Genomic DNA, 21967 nt, shown 5'->3' on the forward strand with positions numbered 1-21967 from the left:
CTCGCTATCTGGGAGAAGAGTGTGCCGGACCCATCAAAGTCCCATAGGGGCATCTATTGACGATCAGTGCCCACCCTCAGGGTGGATCCCACTCCACTTCTGGCACAGGGGCTCCTGTCTTCTGAGATGCTTACCTCTGGTGGTCCGAAGCCACAGGCCTGCTGGGCGCCTGCTGAGATGAAACTCCCTTCAGCTGCTCACACAGCCACGGGCACACAAGGATGCCAGTGTCCTGTGGCTCACAGATGGAAGATCTGCCCCCTGACAATCCGACCTGGGTATTGTGCTGAAAGGGAGGCCGCACCCGACTCCCTTCATTGGAGTCAGTACCCCTTCTGCTAGAGCTGCTGAATCCATTCAACTGTGAAAACGCAAGCTGAAAAACACCCATCTTTCCGAGAAGTTCTCCTAAAAAGTTTAGGAGCAACGCATTTGGAACCCAGAGGGGATGACATGCATGTCCATGGAAACTTGACACCTCTCAACAAATGCACTTCAAATGATTCCTAGACATACGTTCCATGGAAAATGGTTCACAAAAGCAGAAAGAAATGAAGCAGACATTAGACATGAGCTCTGTGTCTTCACACACAATTCAGAAAGACACTACACAAAGAGTAACCAGGGAACACAGTGAACTTGTCTCACCAATAATTGGACTCTGGGAAAAATGGTCTGTAAAATGCAAACAACACATCCCAAGCTGGGAGACAACTGTTTGCATACACAGAGTTTAGGCAGATTTAGCTTCTAATACACAAGTGACATGAACACAAAGGAGCCTTAGGGGAGAGGTCTGAAGGGACACCAGGCGAAGGAAGGGACCTGGAGAGTACACCGAATGATGCCCAGCATTGAGCACCTGAGAAACATGATCTAGCTGCACTCCCCGAGCCCCTGGGGACCCTGGACTAGGCCTGTTCTACCTGGAGGCTCAGAGAGATGGACAGTGAGGAAGGGGAAGAGAAATCCTTGGCATTTCTAACATTCACAGCAAACGCTTAGAAGGAGAAGGCAAGGATCAACCCCACTGACAGTGACATTTCCTGAAAGGCAATAGCTTGGAGTCCATCTTACCCAGGAGGGAAGCCCCTCTTCTCAGAGAACTGCAAGAGATGGATGAAAGAAGGTGAAGCCCACCAATCCAATGGAAAATAAGCTGTGCTCCCGGATCAGAAGAATTCCTCCTGGTAAGATGATGTCACTTCTCCCTCCCCCAAACCCCCACCGTGGGGCAATCCAGAGGTTGCATGCTATTTCTCTCAAAATACCAAAGGCTGTTCTCAGGGCATTATAACCAAAGAATTCCAAAATGTCTATGGAAACAGAAAGGAGTCAAAATTGTCAATGCAATCTGCCACAAAGCCCTGAAATGTACATAGCAGGCTGCCTGATAGCCAATTAGACTATCACATTAGGATCATCAGAACAGCATGGTACAAACATGCAGAACCAGATCCATGGAATGGAATTGAGGGTCCAGAAATAACCCCAAGCTTCTATAGTCACTTCATTGACGCCAAAGGAGGGGAGGCGATATGAATGGGAACAAGAGCCTCTGCAACGAAAAGCTGTGGGTACTGGAGGTGGTTGCATCTGAATAATCACGTTGGCTTTTGGTCTCATAACACCTCAGATTCAATGAATCAGATCAACGCAAAGCCTCAAGTGATGAAACTCCTGGAAATAAGCACGGGCCATAGGTTCCTTAATGTCAGGGACTTCACGACATGTGTGTGGTGGCGGAAGCAAAATTGCGTCTCCTCAAGTCAAGGAAACAGGAAACCAAACAACATCAACGAGCTTCCATCCACTTGAACAGCTTTGAAACAGAAAAGCTTAGCATTCACAAATCAAAATGGTAACAAACTGAACACAAAGGAATATTTGCAAGCAGAATATGGAAGAAGGGTTTCCTAAGTAAAAAAGACAAGAATTCACACGACTAAGTCTCACAGAACAAACCCCAGACCTATCCCTTCCCCTAACCTCAACTCCATCCCCAAACCTTTACCTCACTGGAAAGGAAACCATGAAGCCTCACTCTAGGTCAACAATATACATGCTTACATTCATTCACAGGCACGCGAGCATCCACAGCAGAGACACAGAAAGGAAGAGACAGACTGAATTTGGAAAGTTCAAGAAAGACAGAAGGAGGGAGAGAGACTAAACAATGGAGAGAGGAAATGAGTCGATTCCACACAATGTGCATGAATCTCTCTTGAGTTTTGAAACAATGACAATGCCTATTCCCCCTGCAAAGGGGAAAATGACCTAAATTGATGAGGCTCAAAGACAAGGATGCAGGGAACCACTTTTGGGGCAGCCTCTCCCACGCCTCGAAGATGAGTGGGACACTTGAGCAGGAGGATGAAAGTTGATATCAGAGGGAGCGAAGGCTGAATGTGACCTTCCGGTCCTCCCAATGAGGGGGTCAAGAAATAGGCAGGAAGGGGACTGCCCTTTCCCAGGTCCCAGAGCCCATCTAGGCCTGATTCTGCCCCATTCTGTGCTAGGTCAGCCCTTGTTTGTGCCGGCGGAAGAACTCAGACTTTCCCTTGTGCCTGCAGTTTCCCACTGAAACAGCACTGCCTACCTGGAGATTCTGAGCACATTTGCCGAGAGGGCTTCGTTTGGCAGATGACTTCTTGAAAGGACCTAGACGGTCCTTTCAGATACCCAAAGGCTACTTCAAATGAAATAGAAACCAGAATAATCCAGTTTGGTCTTCCAACATATGGGGAGTCAGAACAATTGCCTGGAGAAGGGAAAAGCTACCAACTCCAGGATTCTGGCCTAGAGAATTCCATGGACTGTAGAATTCATGGGAATGCCAAGACTCGAACGATACTGAGAGACTATAACCTTCATCTTCAGTCAGATCAAAATAAAGTTTCCTATCTTTTCAGTGATTGGCATTGATTGGGGACCCCGAAAGAATGGGAAGAAATGCAGAAAGAAATAGACTCAATGTTGTCAGGCGGGGGAGAGAGGAACGGGCAGTGCTTGCTATGAATGCAGGCTTTGCTGTGAAGTTGGGGAGGGGGGAGAATGTGGGTGTCCGAATGTAGACAGTGGTGATCCTTACACAGCATTGAAGGCCTCCATATTCCCAATGGCATCAAGGAAGGAAAATTTATTGACACACACTTGTGAGCAAAATATACACAAAGCCATAAAAGACATAAAAGATGAAAAGAAAGATTCCTAGAAGCCTGATGAAAATGAGCTCAGGGGAAGGGAAGTCAATCTCCCCTGGGTGGGGAGGGAGTGGACAGCGTCCAAGGGGAACACACAGGGATGGTGGCTGCAGAGCCAACTGCACCCCTGGATAAAGTATTTGCCGAACGGGCTCTGGGCCTCTGTCCAGAGCAGGGGCCTGTTCTCCCTGCAGGGGTTGGACAGTCATGGTGGGCATCTGAGTCCTGGGCAGGAGCCAGGACAGGCTCCCTCTGTGCAGGTGGTCAATCTGGCCCTGACTTTAGCCCTGCCGCCAAAGCCCGAGCAGGTGCAAGTGCCGGTGGAGGTAGAGGCTCTGGAAGGCGTGGTGCGACATCAGGGCCTGGGGCTGGGCGTCATGCATGCAGAGATCCGATGTGCTGAGGGTGCTGGCCAGTACATGGCTGGCCCCGTATCTTTGGGTGGGGACGTCACAGGTCTCGATCTCCCCTCAGTGGATCCCTGGGTCCTGCACTTGGTGTTCCCACCTCTGTAGGGACAAGTCTTAGACATGGAGGATGGCTGAGTTTGACGACCAGAGCTAGAGCTGGGGGAGAAGAAAAGTTTGCCACAAGCCAGCCTTGCCATGTGCCTAAGTGGGCACGAAAGCTTCCTAGAGATTCGCTAAGAAGGCCCAGCATTGGAGTCTTCTCTGCAGTCTCCAAGACGGGTAGTTTGAGGCCAGCCTTTGGTCCAGGTCCAGCCCCAGCTCTGTAGGACTTCTCCCTGTGTGGCTCAGCACTGCTTCCCCACACTCACATGCAGAAGCCCAGCCGCCTCACCTCTGAGCTCTGCCGTGCTGGGCTCCAGGTCCTACTGTTGCTTCTGAGGCAGGGCTTCTTGGAGCTCTGTGTCAGAGCCAGCTGTTCTGAGCTCCGTGACAGCCTTAGACTGGGTTCCGGTTTGTGTGCTGGGTGGTGTCTCACAGCAGGACTTGCCCGCCTCCTCTTCATTGCCAGTTGGGCTGAGCCCTCCGTGGCCATGCTCACCTGGAACCTGCACTGGACCTCCTTGTCACGGGGTGGTGCTCTGAACCCTACCTCTGGGAGGTGCATGGGGTGTGCCCCTCAGAGGCCACCTCGGGTGGGACGCTATGCAATGATAGTGACCATCAGTCAGCCCTGCTTCGATATTTCTGAGCTGAGCCTGGCCAGGATGTCTAATGTTTCTGCCCGTCTGCCCTTCTGCTCCCAGAAAGAACAGAGATGAATGCCTGCTCAGATACCCACCAGGGAGGATGGAGACCCCCCACCAAGGGCTTGAGGTCAGCCTGGGCACACGGCTCTGCCTGGACGCTCACCATGCCATCAAGCGTGCTCTCCCCTGGGGTGTGGACACAAGCCGTCCACGGGCTCCTGACCCACCTGTGGCTGGGCTTGCTTGAGGCAGACACAGCCTGAGAAACCCCCATCCACACACAGCGAAAGGCCTCAGGCTTCCACGGGTGGGACGGGAGAGGTGGGCGGACCCGGCCTGGGGCTGCCCTGTTACCTTTCTGTTCCTTCGGGCAAAGGGCCAGAGGACTCTCAGAGGGGCCCTGGGCCAGCGTCGATGGCCTTCCCACACTCTCTGCCTGTGAGCTCGCCTGAGGACCCGGCCTCTGGGCAGGGGCAAACAGCAGAACATCTTGACAGCAAGTGATCTGGCTGGGGGCTCCTCTCCGCTGGGGAGGCCTAGATACACGGGTTGTGGGTTCTGTTGGGTTCTGTTGCCAGGAAATGACATCATTTCCTCGTTCGTGGCCTAGGTCCCTTCCACAAAGTTCCCCAAGTGAACCTCTGGGTTTCTGGCTGTTCTCCCATGCCCTTATGCCACGTGCAGGCACAGTGACACACATTCAGCCCACCCCACAGCCTTTGGGAGACCTGGGTGCAGCCAGGGCCTGAGCTCTGAGGACACAGCTGCTTTCAGCCCAGGTTCCCTCTTCTCAGAAGTGATGTGGTCCTGGGCAAGACATGTGTCCCCCTTGGTTTCCCCAGTCTCCCCATCTGCAGAGTGGGGGTCACTCTTCCATCTCCTCCCTAGGTCTGTCATCCTACAAACAGCTCCAGTGCCTGTTCAGACTTTCGGCTGCTATCACATGGAACTTAGACACTGAGACTTCCCAAAGGACGGATTCAACACAGGGCTGACCTAGCACAGAATGGGCAGAATCAGGCCTGGATGGGCTCTGGGACCTGGGAAAAGTCAGTCCCCTTTCTGCCTATTTCTTGACCCCTGCATTGGGAGGACCGGAAAAACATATTCACACATCGCGACCTCTGATATCAACCTTCCTCGTCCTATTCAAGTGTCCCACTCAGCCTCGAGGCCTGGGGGAGGCTGCCCCAACAGTGGCTCCCCGAATCCTTGTCTCTGAGACTCATCAACTTGGGTCATTTTCCCCCTTGCAGGGGGAATAGGCACTGTCATTGTTTCCATCCTCAAGAGAGATTCATGCAAGTTCTGAGAAATTGACTCATTTCCTCTCTCTATTGTTCAGTCTCTCTCCCTCGTTCCGTCTCTTTCTTGATCTTTCCAAATTCATTCTGTATCTTCCTTTCTGTATCTCTCCTGTGGATTCTCACATGTCTGTGAATGCATGTAAACATGTATAGTGTTGACCTAGGGTGAGGCTTTATGGTTTCGTGTCGAGTGAGATAATGGTATCGGGTTGGAGTTGGTGTTAGGGGAAGGGATAGGTCTGGGTTTTTTTCTGGGAGACTTAGTTGTGTGAGTTCTCAGTCTCTTTTACGTAGGAACCCCTTCTCCGATACTCTGTTTGCAAATATCCTTTTGTGTTCAGTTTGTTACCATTTTGATTTGTTAATGCTTAGGTTTTCTGTTGCAAAGCTGTTCAAGTGGACAGAAACTCGTGGGTGTCCTTTCGTTTCCTGTTTCCCTAACTTGAAGAGACCCTACTTTGCTTTTCCACCCACATATGTTGAGAAGTCCCTGACATTAAAAGCCTATGTCCTGTGCTTATTTCCAGGAGTTTCTTCACTTCAGGCTTTGCTTTGATGTGTTTCACTGAATCTGACGTGTTCTGAGACCAAAAGCCAACGTGATTGTTCAGGTGGGACCATCTGCAATTCCCACGGTCTTTCGTTGCACAGACTCTTGTTCACATTCTTATCGCCTTCCCTCCTTTGGCATCGAGGAATTGACCGTAGAAACTTGGGTTTATGTCTGGACCCTCAATTCCAAATGGATCTGTTTCTGCATGTTTGATTTCTTCCCAGTACCATGCTGTCCTGATGATCCTAGTGTGATAATCTAATTGGCTATCAGCAGCCTGCTATATACATTTCAGGTTTTTGCGGCCGATTGCATTGACTCTTTTGACACCGTAGTGTTTCCATAGACATTTTGGAATTCTTTGGTTTTTATGCCCTGAGAGCAACCGTTTTTATTTTGAGAGGAATAGCGTGGAACCTCTGGATTGCCCCACGGTGTGGGTCCGTGGGAGGGGGAAGTAACATCATCTTATCATAAGTAATTCTTCTGATCCATGAGCACAGCTTATTTTCCATTGGATTGGTGGGCTTCACCTTCTTTCATCCATCTCTTGCCGTTCTCTGAGAAGAGGGGCACCCCTCCTGGGTTAGATGGATTCTTAGCTATTGCCTTTCAGGGAATTTACTGTTGGTGGGGTTGATACTTGCCTTCTCCTTCTAAGCGTTTGCTGTGAGTGTTAGAAATGCCGAGGATTTCTCTTCCCCTTCCTCACTGTCCATCTCTCTGAGCCTCCAGGTGGAAGAGGCCTAGTCCAGGGTCCCAGGGGCGGCGGGGAGTGCAGCTACACTCTGTTTCTCAGGACCTCAGTGCTGGGCATCATTTGGTATACTCTCTGTGTCCCTTCCTTCGCCTGGTGTCCCTTCAGACCTCTCCTTCAGGCTAGTTTGTGTTCATGTCATTTGCATATTAAGAGCCAAATCTTGCCTAAACTCTGTGTATGCAAAGAGTTGTCTCCCAGCGTGGGAGGTGTCTTATGCGTTTTTCAGACGGTCTTTCCCAGAGTCCTAATCTTGGATTTGACAAAGTTCACTGTGTTACTCTTTGTGTAGTGCCTTTCTGTATTGTGTGTAAAGACTCAGAGTTCATGTCTAATGTATGCTCCACTTACTTCTGGATTTATGAACCGTTTTGCATGGTACATATGTCTAGGAATCATTTGAAGTGCATTTGTTGAGAGGTGTCAATTTTCATGGACATGCATGTCATCCCCTCTGGTTTCCAAATGCATTGCTCGTAAACCCTTTTAGAGACCTTGTCGGAAAGATCGGTGTTTTTCAGCATGAATTTCCACAGTTGAATGGATTCAGCAGCTCTAGCATCAGGGACGTTGTGTCCAGTGAAAGGGGAATCCAGTGCGTCCTCCCTTTCAACACTGGTCCCCAGTTAAGGTTGACAGCGCTTTGATCTTCCATCTGTGAGCCAGAGGCCACAGGCATCCTTGTGTGTCCTTGTCTGTGTGAGCAGCTGAAGTGAGGTTCTTCTCCACAGGCGCCCAGCAGGTCTGCATCTTTGGATCACTACAGGTGAACATCTAAGAGGACAGGAGCAACCGTGCCAGAAGTAAGTGGAATTCACCTTGAGGGTTGGCATTGATCATTAAGTGATGCTAATGTGGGACTTTGATTGGTCCGGCAATCTCTTCTGCCAGAGAGCGAGAGAGATATCTATGGACTCTGCTAGGCCCTCCACTCCTTCTTTGGGTCCCGAAGGCTGGTTGTCATCATCCTGTACACCTAGCTGTGAGATGATGACCACTTCCACCTGCACTGTGATTACCTTTGCCCATGTGACCATGCGAAGAGGCAGGACATCTCTGAGCTACACTAGCCATGTGCATTGCCTCTCATTGGACCTGCACATGTTTCTTCTTTTTAATTCCTGATCACTGATTTTCTCAAGCATGTGGGTGCCACAAGGATGGTGGGTCTTTCTCTGGCCTTGTGTTCTGAGGAACACTTGTTCCTTTGTTGGTGTGGGTATATCTTTCCATTTCTCCTGCCTGGTTTATTCTTATGAGTTTGTGTCGGCGGAAGAACTCACTTTCCCTTGTGCCTGAGGTGTCCCACTTACAACAGCACTGCCTACCTGGAGATTCTGAGCATATTAGCCGAGAGGGCTTCATTTGGAAGATAACATTATAAAAGGACCTACAAGTCCTTTCAGATCCCCAAAGGCTACTTCACACTTTGGTCTTCCAATATGTGGGGAGTCAGAACAATCCTCTGGAGAACGGAAAAGCTACCCACCCAAGATTCTGGCCTAGAGAATTCCATGGACTTTAGAATTCATAGGGATGCCAAGACTCTAACGATACTTAGAGACTATAACTTTCGCCTTCAATAAGAGCAAAATCCAGTTTCCTATCATTTCAGTGAATAGCGTTGATTGGGAACCCCGAAAGGATAGGAAGAAATGCAGAGAAAAGTGGACTCAATGTTGAGAGGCGGGGGAGAGAGGAACGGGGAATGCTTGCCATGAATCCAGGCTTTGCTGCGAAGTGGTGGGGATAGAATGAGGGTGTCTGAATGTAGACAGCGGTGATGCTTACACAGCATTGTAAAGGCCTCCATATTCCCAAGGAAGGAAAATTTATTGACACACACTTGTGAGCAAAATATACAGAAAGCCATAAAAGACATAAATATGAGAAGACAGATGCCTAGGAACCTGATGAAAATGAGCTCTGGGGAAGGAAAGTCAATCTCCCCTGGGTGTGCAGGGAGTGGACGGCGTCCACAGGGAACACACAGGGATGGAGGCTTCAGAGCCAACTGCGCCCCTGGATGATGTGGTTGCCAAAGGGTTCTGGGCTTGTATCCAGAGCTGGGTCCTGTTCTCCCTTCAAGTGTTGGATAGTCATGGTGGGCGTCTGAGTCCTAGGTAGGAGGAAGGGCAGGCTGCCGCTCCAAAGTTGGTCACTGAGGCCCTGACTCGGGTTCTGCCTCCAAAGCCTGAGCAGGTGCAAGTGCACATGGAGGTGGAGTTTCTCGAAGGCGGGGTGGGACATCTTGGCCTGGCGCTGGGTGTTGTGCAGGCACAGAGATCTGATGTGCTGAGTGTGGTGGCCAATACCCAGCTGGTCCTGTGTCATTGGGAGGAGACGTCTCAGGTCTCGATCTCCCCTCAGTGGATCCGTGAGTCTTGCACCAGGAGCTCTCACCTCCGTAGGGACAGGTCTTAGACATGGAGGCTGGCTGAGTTTGACGGCCAGAGCTAGAGCTGTGGGAGAAGAAAACTTTGCCACAGGCCAGCCTTGCCATGTGCCTAAGTGGGTACGAAAGCTTCCTAGAGATTTGCTAAGAAGGCCCGGCATCAGAGTCTTCTCTGCAGTCTCCAAGATGGGTGGTGTGAGGCTAGCCTTCGTTCCAGGCCCAGCCCCAGCTCTGGGGGACACCTCCCTGTGTGGCTCAGCACCGCCTCCCCACACTCACAGGCAGTAGCCCCAGCCAACTCACCTCTGTGCTCTTCCGTGCTGGGCTCCAGGTCTTCCTGCTGCCTCTGAGGCAGGGCTTCTCGGAGTTCTGCATCAGAGCCGGCTGTGCTGAGCTCCGTGGCAGCCTGAGACTGGGTCCCAGGGTGTGTGCTGGGTGGAATCTGGACAGCAGACCTTGCCCACTTCCTCTTCATCGACATTTGGGCTGAGCCCTCCGTGGCCACCCTCACCTGGAGCCTGCACTGGGCCTCCTGAGCAGGGGGCTGGTGCTCTGAACCCTCCCTTTGGGAGGTGGATGGGGTGTGCCCCTCAGAGGCCACCTCGGGTGGGACGGTCTGCAATGTCAGTGACCATCAGCCAGCCCTGCTTCGATATTTCTGAGGTTAGCTTGGCAAGGATGGATGCTGCTTCTGCCTGCCTGCCCTTCTGCTCCAAGAAAGACCAGAGACACGAGTGTCTGCTCAGATACCCACCCGGGAGGATGGAGAATCCCCTGAGGGCATGAGGTCAGCCTGGGCATCTGGCTCTGCCTGGACACTCCCCATGCCACACAGCCTGCTCTCCCTTGGGGTGTGGACACAAGAAGCACATGGGCTCCTGACTGAAATGCGGCTGGGCTTGCTTGAGGCAGACACACCCCAAGAAACCCCCATCCACGCACAGGGAAAGGCCTCAGGCTTCCCCATGTGGGACAGGAGAGGTGGCGGGACCCAGTCTGGGGCTCCACTGTTAACTTTCTTTTCCTTCAGCAAAGGGCCAGAGGCCTCTCGGCGGGGGCCCTGAGCCAGTGTTGACCGTGTTCCCACGCATTCTGCCTGTTAGCTAGCCTGAGACCCCGTCCTTTGGGCAGGGGCAAACAGCAGAATATCTTCACAGCTAGCGATCAGGCCAGGGTCTCCTCTCCGCTGGCCAGGCCTGGATACACAGGTTGCGGGTTCTGTTGGGTTCTGTTGCCAGGAAGTGACATCATTTCCTGGTTCGTGGCTGAGGTCACTTCCACAAAGCTCCAAAACGGAACTTCTGGTTCTCTGGCTGTTTCCCCATGCCCTTAGGCCACGTGCAAGCACAGTGACACCCACAGAGCCCATCCCACAGCCTTGGGGAGATCTGGGTGCTGCCAGGGCCTGAGTTCTGAGGACACAGCTCCTTTCAGAACAGGCTCCTTCTTCTCAGAAGTGTTGTGGCCCTGGGCAAGCCATGTGCCCCACAGGGTTTCCCTTCTCTCCATCTGCAGAGAGGGTCACAATCTCCCGTCACCTGACTAGGTCTGTCAGCTTACGAGGAGCTCCAGTGCCTGTTCAAAATTTGGGCCGCTTTCACTTGGAGCTTGGACACAGACTTCCCAAAGGATGGATTCCACACAGGGCTGACCTAGCACACAATGGGCAGAATCAGGCCTGGATTTGCTCTGGGACCTGAGAAAAGGCAGTCCCATTCCTGCCTATTTAGGGCCCCCGATTTGGGAGGACCGGAAGGTCATATTCACACATCGCCCCCTCTGATATCAACCTTCACTGTCCTACTCAAATGTCCCACTCAGCCTCGAGGGTTGGGGGAGCCTGCCCCAACAGTGGCTCCCCGCAATCTTGTCTTTGAGTCTCATCATCGTGGGTCATTTCCCCCTGGCAGGGGAATATTCACTGTCACTGTTTCCAAACTCAAGAGAGATTCATGCAAATTCTGTGAAATCGACTCATTTGCTCTCTGCATTGTTCAGTCTCTCTCCCTCGTTTCCTCTCTTTCCTGACCTTTCCAAATTCAGTCTGTCTCTTCCAATCTGTGTCTCTCCTGTGGATGCTCGCATGCCTGTGAAGGCATGTACGCATGTATATTTTTGGCCTAGGCTGAGGCTTTAGGGTTTCATTTTGAGTGAGGTAAAGGTTTGGGGTTGGAGTTGGTGTTAGGGGAAGGGTTAGGTCTGGGGTTTGTTCTGGGGGACTTAGTAGTGTGAGTTCTCATTCTCTTACATAATAACCCCTTCTCAGATATTCTGCTTGCAAATATGCTTGTGTGTTCACTTTGTTACCATTTTGATTTGTGGATGCTTAGGTTTTCTGTTGCAAAGCTGTTCAAGTGGATGGAAGCTGGTGGGTGTTCCTTGGTTTCCTGTTTCCTTGAATTGAAGAGACCCAATTTTGCTTCCACCACACACACACATGTTGAGAAATCCCTGACAAGGGGGACCCTATGGCCCCTGCTTATTTCCAGGAGTTTCATCACTTCAGGCTTTGCGTTGATGTGTTTCACTGAATCTGACGTGTTCTGAGACCAAAAGCCAATGTGATTGTTTAGATGGAACCATCTCCATTTCCCACGTCCTTTCGTTGCAGAGGCTCTTGTTCCCATTCTCATCGCCTCCCCTCCTTTGGCGTCAATGAATTGACCATAGAAGCTTGGGTTTAGTTCTGGACCCTCAATTCCATTCCATGGATCTGGTTCTGCGTGTTTCGTTTCTTCCCAGTACCATGCTGTCCTGTTATCCTGGTGTGATATTCAAATTGGCTATCAGGCAGCATGCTATGTCCATTTCAGGGCTTTGCGGCAGATTGCATTGACCCTTTTGTCTCCTTTGTGTTTCCATAGACATTTTGGAATTCTTTGGTTATAATGCCCTGAGAGCAGCAGTTGGTATTTTGAGAGGAATAGCGTGGAACCTCTGGATTGACCCACGGTGGGGATAAGGGGGATGGGGAACTGACATCATCTTACCAGGTGGAATTCTTCTGCTCCGTGAGCACAGCTTATTTTCCATTGGATTTGTAGGCTTCACTTTCTTTCATCCATCTCTTGCAGTTCTCTGAGACAAGTGTCTTCCTTCCTGGGTTAGATGGACTCCTAGCTATTGTCTTTCTTGGTATGTCACTGTCGGTGGGGTTGTTCCTTGACTTCTCCTTCAAAGCATTTGCTCTGAGTGTTAGAAATGCCAAAGATTTCTCTTCCCCTTCCTCACTGTCCATCTCTCTGAGCCTCCAGGTAGAAGAGGCCTAGTTCAGGGACCCATGGGGCTCGGGGAGTGCAGCTAGACCGTGTTTCTAAGGCCCTCAGTGCTGGGCATCATTCAGTGTACTCTCCGTGTCCCTACCTTCGCTTGGTGTCCGTTCAGACCTCTCCTTCAGGCTCGTTTCTGTTCATGTCGTTTGTGTATTAGGAGCCAAATCCTGCCAAAGCTCTGTGTGTGTAAACTGTTGTCTCCCAGCTTGGGATGTGTCATTTGCGTTTTTCAGAAGGTCTTTCCCAGAGTCCAAATCTCGGATTTTATTTTTTTTTAATTTATTTTATTGGAGGCAAATTACCTTACATTAATATATTGGTTGGTTTCACCATATATTGACACGAATCTGCTCCAGGTGTACAAGTTTTCCCTTTCTTGAAAGCCCCTCCCACTTCCCTCTTTCCCATATCCTCCCTCCAGGTCATCCCCATGCACCAGCCCCAAGCATCCTGTATCATGTGTCGAATCTGGACTGGTGATTCATTTCACATATGATAATATATGTGCTGCAATGTCATTCTCTCCAATCATCCCACCTCACCCTCTCCCATAGAGTCCCAAAGACTGTTTTATATACCTATGTCGCTTTTCCAGTGTCGTATACAGGGTTAATGTTACCATCTTTCTAAATTCCATATATATGTGTTAGTATACTGTATTGGTGTTTTTCTTTCTGGCTTACTTCACTCTGTATAATAGGCTCCAATTTCATCCACCTCATTAAAACTGATTCAAATGCATTCTTTTGGATGGCTGAAAAATATTCCATTGTGTATATGTACCAAAGCTTTCTTATCCATTCATCTGCAGATGGACATCTAGGTTGCTTCCATGTCCTGGCTATTATAAACAGTGCAGCGATGAAAATTGGAGTACATGTGTTTCTTTCAATTCTGGTTTCCTCCATGTGTATGCCCAGGAGTGCAATTGCTGGATCATATGGTAGTTCTATTTCCAGTATTTTGAGGAATCTCCACACTGTTCTCCATAGTGGCTGTACTAGTTTGCATTCCCACCAACAGTGTAAGAGGGTTCCCTTTTCTCCACACTCTCACCAGCATTTATTGCATGTAGACTTTTGGATAGCAGCCATTCTGACACGTGTGAAATGGTATCTCATTGTGGTTTTGATTTGCATTTCTCTGATTAAGAGGATGTTCAGCATTTTTTCATGTGTTTGTTAGCCATCTTTATGTCTTTGAACAAATATTAAAAGCAGCAAGGGAAAAACAACAAATAACATACAAGTGGATCCCCATAAGGATAACCGCTGATCTCTCAGCAGAAACCCTTGAGGCCAGGAGGGAATGGCAAGACATACTTAAAGTGATGAAAGAAAGTAACTTACAGCCCAGATTACTATACCCAGCAAGGATCTCATTCAAATATGAAGGAGAAACCAAAAGCTTTACAGACAAGCAAAAGCTGAGAGAATTCAGCATCACCAAACCAGCTCTCCAACAAATACTAAAGGATCTTCTCTAGACAGGGAACGAAGAAAGGGTATATGAACTAGAATCCAAAACAATAAAGAAAATGGCAACGGGATCATACTTATCAATAATCACCTTAAACAAAAATGGGTTGAATGCCCCAACCAAAAGACAAAGGTTGGCTGAATGGATACAAAAACAAAACCCGCATATATGTTGTCTACAAGAGACTCACCTCAAAACGAGGGACACATACAGACTGAAAGTGAAGGGCTGGAGGAAGTTATTCCACACAAATAGAGACCAAAAGAAAGCAGGAGCTGCAAATCTCACATCAGATAAAATAGATTTTAAAACAAAGACTGTGAAAAGAGACAAAGAAGGAAACTACATAATGATCAAAGGATCAATCCAAGAAGAAGATATAACAATTATAAATATTTATGCACCCAACATAGGAGCACCACAATATGTAAGACAATTACTAACAAGTATGAAAGGGGAAATTAACAATAACACAATAATAGTGGGAGACTTTAATACCCCACTTACATCTATGGATAGATCAACTAAACAGAAAATTAACAAGGAAACACAAACTTTAAATGATACAATAGACCAGTTAGACCTAATAGGTCTCTATAGGACATTTCACCCCAAAACAATGAATTTCATCTTTTTCTCAAGCACACACGGAACCTTTTCCAGGATAGATCACATCCTGGACCATAAATCTAGCCTTGGTAAATTCAAAAAAAATTGAAATCATTCCAAGCATCTTTTCTGACCACAATGTAATAAGATTAGATCTCAATTACGGGAGAAAAACTATTAAAAATGCCAACATATGGAGGCTGAACAACACGCTGCTGAATAATGAACAAATAATAGAAGAAATCAAAAGAGAAATCAAAGTATGCATAGAAATGAATGAAAATGAAAACACAACAACTCCAATCCTCTGGGACACTGCAAAAGCAGTGCTAAGGGGGAAGTTCACAGTAATAGAGGCACACGTCAAGAAGCAAGAAAAAGTCAACTAAATAACCTAACTCTACATCTAAAGCAACTAGAAAAGGAAGAAATGAAGAACCCCAGGGTTAGTACAAGAAGAGAAATCGTAAAAATTAGGGCACAGATAAATGCAAAAGAAACAAAAGAGACCATAGCAAAAATCAACAAAGCCAAAAGCTGGTTCTTTGAAAAGGTAAATAAAATTGACAAACCAGTAGCCAGACTCATCAAGAAACAAAGGAGGAAGAACCAAATCAATAAAATTAGAAATGAAAATGAAGAGATCACAACCGACAACACAGAAATACAAAGGATTATTAGAGAATATTATTAGCAATTATATGGCAATAAAATGAATAACCTGTAAGTAACGGACAAATTCCTAGAAAAGTACACCTTGCCAAAACTGAACCAGGAAGAAATAGCAAATCTGAACAGACCCATCACAAGCACTTATCTAGAGGAAGAAATCGGAAATCTTCCAGCAAACAAAAGCCCAGGTCCAGAGGGTTTCACAGCTGAATTCTACAAAAAATTTAGAGAAGAGCTAACACATATTCTACTCAAACTCTTCCAGAAAATTGCTGAGGAAGGGTAACTTCCAAACTCATTCTATGAGGCCACCATCATCCTAATCCCAAAACCTGCTAAAGATCCCACAAATAAAGAAAACTACAGGCCAATATCACTGATGAACATAGATGCAAAAATCCTTAAGAAAATTCTAACAATCAGAATCCAACAACACATTAAGAAGATCATACATCATGACCAAGTGGGCTTTATCCCAGGAATGCAAGTATTCTTCAATATCTGCAAATCAATCAACGTAATACACCACATTAACAAACTGAAAAATAAACATCATATGATTATCTCAATAGATGCAGAGAAAGCCTTTGACAAAATACAGCATCCATTTATGATAAAAACCCTCCAGAAAGTGGGAATAGAATGGACATATCTCAGCATAATAAAAGCTATGTATGACAAACACACAGCAAACATTATCTTCAACGGTGAAAAACTGAAAACATTTCCCCTAAAGTCAGGAACAAGACAAGGGTGCCCACTCTCACCACTACTATTCAACATAGTTCTGGAAGTTTTGGCTACAGCAATCAGACCAGAAAAAGACATAAAAGGAATCCAAATTGGAAAAGAAGAAGTAAAACTTTCACTGTTCGCTGATGACATGATCCTCTACACAGAAAACCCTAAAGACTCTACCAGAAAACTACTCGAGCTAATCAATGAATACAGTAACGTTGCAGGATATAAAATCAACACACAGAAATCCATTGGATTCCTATACACTAATAATGAGAAAATAGAGAAATTAAGGAAACTATTCCATTCACTGTTGCAACAAAAAGAATTAAATACTTAGGTATATATCTACCTAAGGATACAAAAGATTTGTACATAGAAAACTATAAAACACTAGTGAAAGTAACCAAAGAGGACACTAATAGATGGAGAAATATACCGTGTTCGTGGATTGGAAGAATGAATATTGTGAAAATAAGTATAATATCTAAAGTAATTTATACTTTCAATGCAATCCCTATCAAGCTACCAATGATATTTTTCACAGAACTAGAACAAATAATCTCACAATTTCTATGGAAATACAAAAAACCTCGAATAGCCAAAGCAATCTTGAAGAAGAAGAATGGAACTGGAGGAATTAGCCTGCTGGACTTCAGGCTCTACTATAAAGACACAGTCATCAAGACAGTATGGTACTGGCATAAAGACAGAAACATTGATCAATGGAATAAAATAGAAAGCCCAGAGATAAATCCACGCACCTATGGACACCTTATCTTTGACAAAGGAGGCAAGAATATAAAATGGAGAAAAGACAGTCTCTTTAACAAATGGGGCTGGGAAAACAGGTCAGGCACTTGTAAAAGAATTAAACTAAAACACTTCCTAACACCACACAACAAAATAAACTCAAAATAGATTAGAGAGCTAAATGTAAGACCAGATACTATAAAACTCTTAGAAGAGATCGTAGGCAAAACACTCTCCGACATAAATCACAGCAGGATCCTCCAAGACCCACCTCCCAGAATATTGGAAATAAAAGCAAAAATAAAAAAATGGGACTTAAATAAAATCAAAAGTTTCTGTACAGCAAAGGAAACTCTAAGCAAGGTGAAAAGACAGCCTTCAAAGTGGGAGAAAATAATAGCAAATGAAGCAACTGATAAAGGATTACTCTCCAAAATATACAAGCATCTCCTGCAGCTCAATTCCAGAAAAATAAGTGACCCAATCAAAAAATGGGCCAAATCTTGGATTTTAAAAATGTCACTGTGTTCCCCGGTTACTCTTTGTGTAGTGCCTTTCTGTTTTGTGTGTGAAAACTGAGAGCTCATGTCTAATGTCTGCTCCGTTTCCTTCGGGATTTGTGAACCGTTTGGAATGGAACATATGTCTAGGAATCATTTGAAGTGCAATTATTGAGAGGTGTCAAGTTTTCATGGACATGTGTGTCATCCCCTCTGGTTTCCAAATGCATTGTTCCTAAACTCTTTTGGAGACCTTCTCGGAAAGATGGGAGTTTTTCAGCTTGCATTTCCACAGATGATTGGATTCAGCAGCTCTAGCAGCAGGGAGGCTGTGTCCAGTGAAAGGGGAGTCTGGTGCGTCCTCCCTTTCAGCACCGATCCCCATTTCCGGTTGACAGGGCACTGATCTTCCATCCGTGAGCCAGAGGCCACAGGCATCCTTGTGTGCCCTTGTCTGTGTGAGCAGCTGAAGGGAGTTTCATCTCCACAGGCACCCAGCTTGCCTGCAGCTTCGGAACGACAGAGGTGAGCATCTCAAAGGAGAGGAACAACTGTGCCAGATGTGGAGTGGGATCCACCCTGGGGTTGGGCACTGATCATCAAGAGATGCTTCTGTGGGACTTTGATGGGTCTGGCACACTCTTCTGCTAGAGAATGAGAGAGATGTCTGTGGGCTCTGCTAGGCCCTCCGCTCCCTCTTTGGGTCCCAAAGGCTGGTTATCACCATCCTGAGCACCTAGCTCTGAGATGATGACCACCGCCAACTGCACTGTGTTTCCCTTTGCCCGCGTATACATGCGAAGCGTCAGGCTGTCTCTGAGCTACACTAGCCATGTGCATTGCCTCTCATTGGACTTGTGCATGTTTCCTCTGTTTCCTTCCCAAGCACTGATTTTCTTGAGCATGTGGGGGCCACAAGGATGGTGGGTCTTTCTCTGGCCTTGTGTTCTGAGGAACACTTGTCCCTTTGTTGGTGTGGGTTTATCTTTCCATTTCTCCTTCCTGGTTTATTGCTGTGAGTTTGTTTGTGCCAGCGGAAGAACTCAGCCTTTCTCTTGTGCCTGAGGTGTCCCACTTACAACAGCAATGCCTACCTGGAGATTCTGAACACATTTGCTGAGAGGGCTTCGTTTGGCAGATGACATTTTGAAAGGACCTACACGGTCCTTTCAGATACCCAAAGTATCCTTCAAATGACATAGAAACCAGAATTCTCCAGTTTCGTCTTCCAATATGTGGGGAGTCAGCACAATCCCCTGGAGGAGGGAAAAGCTACCAACTCACGGATTCTGGCCTAGAGATTTCCATGGATGGTAGAATTCATATGGATGCCAAGATTAACAATACTGATAAACTGTAACGTTCACCTTCAGTCAGAGCAAAATCCAGTTTCCTCTCATTTTAGTGATTGGCATTGATTGTTGAACCCCCAAAAATGGGAAGAAATGCAGAGAGAAGAAGACTCAATATTGTCAGGTGGGGGAGAATGGAACGGGGACTGCTTGCAATGAATACAGGCTTTGCTGGAAGTGGGGGGGGGGGATAGAATGAGGGTGTCCAAATGTAGACAGTGTTGATGCTTACACAGCATTGTGAAGGCCTTCATATTCTCAACTGGCATCAAGGAACAAAACTTAATTGACACAAACTTACGAGCAAAATATACAGAAAGCTATCAGTCAGTTCAGTTCAGTTCAGTCGCTCAGTCGTGTCCGACTCTCCATGACCTCATGAATCACAGCACGCCAGGCCTCCTTATCCATCAGTAACTTCCGGAGTACACTCAAACTCATGTCCACAGAGTCGGTGATGCCATCCAGCCATCTCATTCTCGGTCGTCCCCTTCTCCTCCCGCCCCCAAACTTTCCCAGCATCAGAGTCATTTCCAGTGAGTCAACTCGTCGCATGAGGTGGCCAAAGTATTGGAGTTTCAGCTTTAGCATCAGTCCTTCCAATGAACACCCACGATCGATCTCTCTTAGAATGGACTGGTTGGATCTCCGTGCAGTACAAGGGACTCTCAAGTGTCTTCTCCAACACCACAGTTCAAAAGCATCAATTCTTCGGCGATCAGCTTTCTTCACAGTCCAACTCTCACATCCATACATGACCACGGGAAAAACCATAGCCTTGACTAGACGGATCTTTGTTGGCAAAGTAATGTCTCTGCTTTTCAATATACTATCAAGTTTGGTCATAACTTTCCTTCAAAGTAGTAAGCGTCTTTTAATTTCATGGCTGCAATCAGCATCTGCAGTGATTTTGGAGGCCAAAAAAATAAAGTCTGATACTGTTTCCACTGTTTTTCCATCTATTTCCCATGAAGTGATGGGACCAGATGCCATGATCTTTGTTTTCTGAAGGTTGAGCTTCAAGCCAACCTTTTCACACTCCTCTTTCACTTTCATCAAGAGGCTTTTGAGTTCCTCTACACTTTCTGCCATAAGGGTAGTGTCATCTGCATATCTGTGATTACTGATATTTCTCCCAGCAATCTTGATTCCAGCTTGTGCTATTTCCAGCCCAATGTTCTTCATGATGTACTCTGCATATAAGTTAAATAAAGAAGGTGACAATATACAGCCTTGACGTACTCCTTTTCCTATTTGGAACCAGTCGGTAGTTCCATGTACAGTCCTGAGTGTTGCTTCCTGACCTGCATACAGGTTTCTCAAGAGGCAGGTCAGTTGGTCTGGTATTCCCATTTCTTTCAGAATTTTCCACAGTTTATTATGATACACACAGTCAAAGGCTTTGGCATAGTCAATGAAGCAGAAATAGATGTTTTTCTGGAACTCAATTGCTTTCTCCATAATCCAGCGGATGTTGGCAATTTGATCTCTGGTGCCTTTGCTTTTTCTTAAACTCGCTTGAACATCTGGGAGTTCACAGTTCACATATTGCTGAAGACTGTCTTGGAGAATTTTGAGCATGACTTTTGTAGCGAACTACTGAATTTTCCAAATATTCTGGCATATTATGTGCAGCACTTTCACAGCATCATCTTTGAAGATTTGAAATAGCTCAACTGGAATTCCATCACCACCACTAGCTTTGTTTGTAGTGATGCTTTCTAAGGCCCACTTGACTTCACATTCCAAGATGTCTGGCTCTAGGTCAGTGATCACGTTACCGTGACTATCTTGCTCGTGAAGATCTTTTTTTGTACAGTTCTTCTGTGTATTCTTGCCACCTCTTCTTAATATCTTCTGCTTCTGTTAGGTCCCTACCATTTCTGTCCTTTATCGAGCCAATCTTTGCATGAAATGTTCCCTTGGAATCTATAATTTTCTTGAAGAGATCTCTTGTTTTTCCTATTCTGTTGCTTTCCTCTATTTCTTTGCATTGATCACTGAGGAAGGCTTTCTTATCTCTCCTTGCTATTCTTTGGAGCTCTGCATTCAGATGCTTATATCTTTCCTTTTCTCCTTTGCTTTTGCTTCTCTTCTTATCACAGCTATTTGTAAGGCCTCCTGAGACAGTCATTTGGCTTTTTTGCATTTCTTTTCCATGGGGATGCTCTTGGTCCCTATCTCCTGTACAATGTCACAAACCTCCGTCCAGAGTTCATCAGACAGTCTATCTATCAGATCTAGTCCCTTAAATCTATTTATCACTTCCACTGTATAATCATAAGGGATTTGATTTAAGTCATACCTGAATGGTCTAGTGGTTTTCCCTACTTTCTTCAATTTAAGTCTGATTTTGGCAATTAGAAGTTCATGATCTGAGCCACAGTCAGCTCCTGGTCTTGTTTTTGCTAACTCTATACAGCTTCTCCATCTTTGGCTGCAAAGAATATAATCAATCTGATTTCGGTGTTGACCATCTGGTGATGTCCACGTGTAGAGTCTTCTCTTGTGTTGTTGGAAGAGGGTGTTTGCTATGACCAGTGTGTTCTCTTGACAAAAGTCTATTAGCCTTTGCCCTGCTTCATTCCATGCTCCAAGGCCAAATTTGCCTGTTACTCCAGGTGTTTCTTGACTTCCTACTTTTGCATTCCAGTCCCCTATAATGAAAAGGACATCTTTTTTGGGTGTTAGTTCTAAAAGGTCTTGTAGGTCTTCATAGAACCGTTCAACTCCGGCTTGTTCAGCGTTACTGGTTGGGGCATAGGCCTGGATTACTGTAATATTGAATGGTTTGCATTGGAAACGAACAGAAATCATTCTGTCTTTTTTAAGATTGCATCCAACTACTGCATTTCAGACGAGTAGAAAAATGCTTAGGACCCTGATGAAAATCAGCTCAGGGTAAGGAATGTAAATCTCCCCTGGGTGGGGAGGGAGTGGACGGCGTCCATGGGGAACACACAGGGATGGAGCCTGCACAACCAACTGCGCCCCTGGATGATGTGGTTGCCAAAGGGCTCTGGGCTTCTGTCCAGAGCAGGGGCCTGTTCTCCCTGCAAGGTTGGGACAGTCACGGTGGGCGGCTCAGTCCTTGGTAGGAGGCAGGTCAGGCTGCCGCTGCGAAAGTAGGCACTCAGGCCCTGACTCGGGTTCTGCCACCAAAGCCCGAGCAGGTGCAATTGCACATAGAAGTGGAGTTTCTGGAAGGTGGGGTGGGACAT

Source organism: Moschus berezovskii, chromosome 22, assembly GCF_049115385.1.
Source record: "Moschus berezovskii isolate FMDL1 chromosome 22, NW_MosBer_1.0, whole genome shotgun sequence".
Classification (NCBI taxonomy): domain Eukaryota; kingdom Metazoa; phylum Chordata; class Mammalia; order Artiodactyla; family Moschidae; genus Moschus; species Moschus berezovskii.